At 45.3% G+C, this 5480-nt stretch overlaps 1 protein-coding gene across 2 annotated transcripts in view; it reads left to right on the plus strand.

The window, feature by feature from the left end:
• The first annotated feature begins 6 nt into the window (after positions 1–6).
• Positions 7–5480, plus strand: part of REPS2 (RALBP1 associated Eps domain containing 2) — a 155954-nt gene continuing 150480 nt past the window's right edge. For both annotated transcript variants that reach the window (XM_004689887.2, XM_004689888.2), the window contains exon 1: positions 7–164. The gene's annotated coding sequence lies outside the window, so the exon portion shown is untranslated. The remainder of the gene's footprint in view (positions 165–5480) is intronic.

Raw genomic sequence — 5480 nt, forward strand, 5'->3', positions numbered from 1 at the left:
GCGAGCAGCAGTGCTACTCCGAGCTCTTCGGGCGCTGCGCCGGCGCCGCAGGCGGGGGGCCCTCGGAGGCCTCCAGGGCCGCCCCCAGCGTGGCCACCGCTGCCGCCGGCCCGGTGGCCGACCTGTTCCGGGCGTCGCAGCTGCCCGCCGAGACGCTGCACCAGGTGGGTATGCTCCTCCTGCCACGGCGGCTCTTTGAGAAGCGGGGGACGGGCGCGGGGACCGGGGGACCCCGGAGGCCTTGTTCGGGCGCCCGCGAGGGGGCTTCACCTCCGAGGAGGGCGGCGACGCTCCGGCCCCCCGGGGGCCACCGTCTGCCTCCGCCGATCTGCGCTGCGGGGTGAGCGCACGGCTCCTCCCTGGAGATGACCTGACACGCCTTCCCCCTCCCTCCCCCCACTCCCGACCCTTCTGGGGCGCCGGGGTCGGCCGGACGCAAAGTTTGCCCTGTTCTGGAAGAGGTGTTTGTTTTGGCTGGTTCTGGTTCCACCTCTCCTGGCCACCGGCGCCCCTCCTTCTGGGTGGATGGGAAGGGTGGGCATTCGAGTCACCTCGCAGGGATGTGAGCTGGAAGGGCGCGTGCTGCAGGGCCGGCGGCCCGGGCTGTAGGTTGTCCCCTCTTTGCTGGTGACACATTCATTCTGCCCACCTGCCTGCCTCCCCCCACCCGTGCATCCCTTCCGGAGATTACTTTTCATCTGGAAAACCTCGCTGGCAGGTGCAGAACCAGGGGCGCGGGGCTCTTCAGTGCCATCCAAGGGTGTCAAGCCAAAGCCAAGCTTTCTACTGGGGGCTGTTGGTGGACGCGAGACGTCCAGCGTGGGGGACAGTTGTACTTTCCATCCTATTACTTGGACTTGGACTAGAATTGGAAAGTGACTGGTGTCCTGCTCACCTCCTTTTGGCTGCTGCATATTTGGAAGAGGATGAGGGGGTGGGATGCTCCTCAGCAGATGCTGCTGTTTTGTGCTTTCTTTGCATCTCGGAGAAAGACTGCCTGATCTCTGTTGATGTCACCAGCCTGCACGGTGAGAATATTCTTAATATCAGACCCAAAATGTGAAATGAGGTCCTCCCCCCACCTCTCATTTAACTGTTCTTTGCTTTTTCACTGAGGTGATGTTGGTTTACAACACTGTACATGGTTGAGGGGAATGGTTTGCACCATCCCCACCATCCAAGCACCCACAGTTCTTTTGACATGAAGCTTTTCTTAAAAGCGATAGTCAGTAGGAAAGTTACTATCACCAAGGGAATATTTAGAGTGGCGAGTGGTATTTTAAAATCTAGTTCCAAAGGAACACAGAGGGTTTTATGGTTCACTTATAATATCATTGTGCCGGTAGGTTATTTTTTTCATTGCTTAAGACTGCCTTTTAGACTGAGGGAACATGCATATGTCTAGAGCGCGCTATAATCTTTCACCTTTTAGAATTTGGGATTTCTGAAAAGATAATTAGTACATAACAGGGATCCTGGCTCGTTGTCCCTTGAAAAGTCCTTGACAGTTCTGCCACTGCTGTTGAGCTGGGCCAGAGAAAATGGTCAGTGTCTGAAAACAGACCATGGCTAGTACAGGCAGTGTTCAGAATAGTGTAGTAAACTTACTAAACTTGTAACTTTGCAGCTGAAAAGGAAATAATCAGTGATGGAGGCCACACAGCAAGTAAGGGACACTTGGGTACCTGTTCAGGCGTATTTTGTGGAGTGTGAGAAAAGAAAGGGGGCATATTAAATCTGACATGTTGGTTTACTGCTCACAAGGAACTGGAGAGGGGGCTCTCCAGGATTAGAACCCCTGCTCCCTTGGGGTAAAAATGATTGAAATAAACCAACCCAAAAGAGGCAGTACCTTTGCATGAATGAGATTAACTTCTTGATGTCTAATTGAAACCTGCTTGCAAAAAATTGCTGCAAAAGCAGGCAAAAGGGGACATCCCTAGAAGATTCATTGTAGTAAATCTTTAAGCTCCCTTATTCAGTCTAGCAAAGCAAACGACATCTTTACCCTTTAATCTAACAAAATTGCAGTAATCCACTATTCTTCGGGCAGGTAAAAATTAACATCAAAGGCATCTTGGGCAGGGAAATGTAATCATAAGAGATTCAAACAAATCAGCAGCAAAAGTCACCTAATTTTTACCACCTTGCCAGTATGGGGGAGGCTTGGGTAGAGGATGGTGTGTTCAAAAGCACTGTGCTCCCTTTACCTGGAGTTGCAGTCCTCCAGGAGTGTCTTAGGCATTCTTTAAAACAAATGCAAATTTTTTAGCCTTTTTCCCTGTTAAAAAGGAACCTGTAAGTTCAGAATTAAGTGGCCCAACAGGTAAAACTGCTCAGCTCAAGGAGGTGCAAACTGGGCCTGGTGGTTTCTATGGTAACTAACAGCCAGGTTTCCTCCTAACAAGCATATAATTAAGATGACCATAATGTTCCAAGAAGGTCAGAAATCTTACCTGGAGTAAATGGTCTGCAAAAATAGTTAATTTTGTCCCTTGGTGTAAAAATAAACCATTGCACTGGTTACTTTGTTATGGAAGTGTGAGCTGTCTTAGGGATTTTTTTTTTGATGAAATATATTTGTATGTTTTTTTTTTTTTAAATTTAAAGCAACCAATTATTATTCCAACTGGAATTTTTTTTCTTTTTTAAAGATTTATTTATTTGTGCATACAAAACTGGGGTGCAGGCCAGAGGCTCAGGGGCTGGCGAGAGGCTTCACCAGAGACAGAGTGGGCAGTAGAACAGGCAGATGGATGAAGTACACTGCTGAGGGGAGCAGCGGGCGGGTCAGGAGAGGTCTGCAGCTCCATATGGTCACCTCCGGGGCAGGCGGGAATCGAACTCATGTGGAAGTGGCTTTAGCTTCTTAGTGCTGTGCTTTAATGCGCTGTGCCACCAGGGAGGGCCCCTGTATGTTCTTATTTTAAAAAATAGATTTATTTTTGTCAGTCATTTTAGGTTCACAGCATACTTGAGGGGAAGTTACACAGCGTTCCTATATATCCTCAGCTCTGCACATGCACTTTATCCAGGTCTTCCTCCAGAGTGATAGATTTCTTAAATTTGATGAACTGATGGTAACAGCATAATCACCCAAGGTCCATAGCTTGCCTAGGGTTCACCCTTGGAGTTGTACATCCTGTGGGTTGGACAAACGTTTATTGACATGCACCCATCATTATATTATAATGATTTCCACTTCAAATCCCTGTGTTCCACCTACTCATGCCTTCCTCCCTTCCTCTCCCCACTCCCCCTTCCAGTCACTGATCTTTTCATGTCTCCAGTCTCCCGAATAGCGCCCTTTTTAGAATGTCCTGTGGTTGGAATCATGCAGTGTGTAGCATTTCCAGATTGGTGTCTTTCACTTAGCAATTCAAGATTCCTACATTTTGTAGCTTGATGGCTTGCTTCTTTTTAGTGCTGAGTACTACTCTTCTGACTGGATGCTCAAAGTTCCAGAAAACAACAGAACATCTTGGTTGCTTTCAGATTTTTGACAATTATGGCTGAAGTTGCAATAAACATCCACATGCACCTAAATTTTCAACTCCTAAGGTCAATATAATACCAAGGAGTATGATTTCTGGATCTTATGGTGAGCATATATTTAGTAAGCCTATTTGTTTTTTAAAATATTTATTTTAAAAAATTTATTATTTTTAATAATGGCAACTTTTAGATTTATTTATTTATTTTTTATGCATAGAAGAACTGGGCTGTAGGCCAGAGGTGTGTGTTTTAGGGGAGGGGAGGTTTAGATGACTCAACAGAGTAGGGAGCAGAACAGGCAGATTTATTGAAATACACAGCTGAGGGGAGCAGCAGGGAGACAGGAGTGTTCTGCTGTGCCATATGTGGGTTATTTAATAAGCTTAATAAAAAACTGCCAAACTCTCTTCCATGGTGGCTGTACCTTTTGTACTCTCCCTCCCCCCCACCCCCCCAAGAATTCCTGTTGCTCCATGCTTTCATCAGCATTGTCAGTGTTTTGGATTTTGCCCATTCTAACAGGTAGGTACTTGTATCTTATTTTAATTTGCATTTTCCTGATGACATATGATGTTGAGAATCTTTCCAAATGCTCATATGCCATCTTGAATTTTACTTTAATGCATCATAATCACCTACTTTAAAGGCTATTTGGTCTCTATAGAATATCTTAATGTCTTGATTTATTTTAAAAGCAGGATTCAAGGACCTTCCTGGTGGCACATGGGTTAAAGCACAGCACAGCACTAGGAAACTGGCTGCAGCCACTTCAGCACAAGTTTGACCCCCAGCCCGGGAGCTGACCCACATGCCGTAGCAGACCTCTCCTGACTGCATGCTTCGCCCCTCAGCAGTGTACTTTGTCAATCTGCCTGTTCTGCTCCCCACTCTGTCTCTGGTGAATCCTCGCACTGCCCCTTCACCTCTGGCTTGTACCCAAGTTCTGTATGCATAAATCAATTAAAACAAATAAAAGCAGGATTCAAATATTTGGTGAAGAGTAGAAAATAGGAAAAGTAGAAAAATATGAATGCTTAAGAAATGGGTAAATAGTTTTTGTTTAATACTTCAAGACAGTGGGGACTCTCTCATGGCACAGGGGTTAAAGACATTGCTATTATCACCAGCCACTGCAGCACAAGTTTAGTCCCTGGCTGGCCAGGGAGGTAACCCACATGGCGCAGCAGGCCTGTCTCGCCACTGCTCCCCTCAGCAATATATGTCAGTAGATCTGCCTGTTCTGCTCCCTACTCTCTCTGGTGAATTCATGTATGTATAAATAAATCTTTTTTTAAACAAACTTCAAAACAGTGAACTACCAACTTTGGTGTGATTGGTTTCCCAGGTTTGTGAATGTCTCATTGTTATTCAAAGGCCAGCAGTTTACTAGAAGGCATTAGGTGTGGTGGGAAAGTGGTGGGCATCAGGTGTGGGGTTGACCGTACAGTATTCCAGTGTGCTGAAGGCAGGTAGTGTCCTAGTCGCCCAGGTTACAACAAACAAAAAACAAACAAACCCCAAAACCAAATATAAATCCCTGCCCTTGGGATTTCCATACCTATGTAAATTTTTTTTTTAGAGTTTAAGTCAGATTTGAAATATAATATCAAGGAATAAAACACCAACTTTAAATTGGCAGGTTTTCTATTTGATGTCATGGTTTAACAAACTGCAGATTTTCTAATCATTTTTTTTTTGGGTGTTGTCTTAGTCTCTGGAAATAATGAGCCTGTCTTGAGAAGTCATAATTAGTTTTCACTTTTATGATAGTTAACTCTTGGACATTAAGGAGACTAGTTGAAAAAAATGGTTGGTTCTTCATTGTCGGGAAATTATTGAATGCGGAAAGAAGCCATCAACTAATGTCTGATTTTTTAAAGATTTTTTTAATTTTAATTTTAATTTTAATTTTTTAATTTTGTGCATACAGAACTGGGGTACAGGCCAGAGGCTCAGGGGTGGTGAGAGGCTTCACTAGAGACAGA

The sequence above is a fragment of the Condylura cristata genome, unplaced genomic scaffold (assembly GCF_000260355.1).
Source record: "Condylura cristata isolate star-nosed mole 26May11 unplaced genomic scaffold, ConCri1.0 scaffold00027, whole genome shotgun sequence".
NCBI lineage: Eukaryota > Metazoa > Chordata > Mammalia > Eulipotyphla > Talpidae > Condylura > Condylura cristata.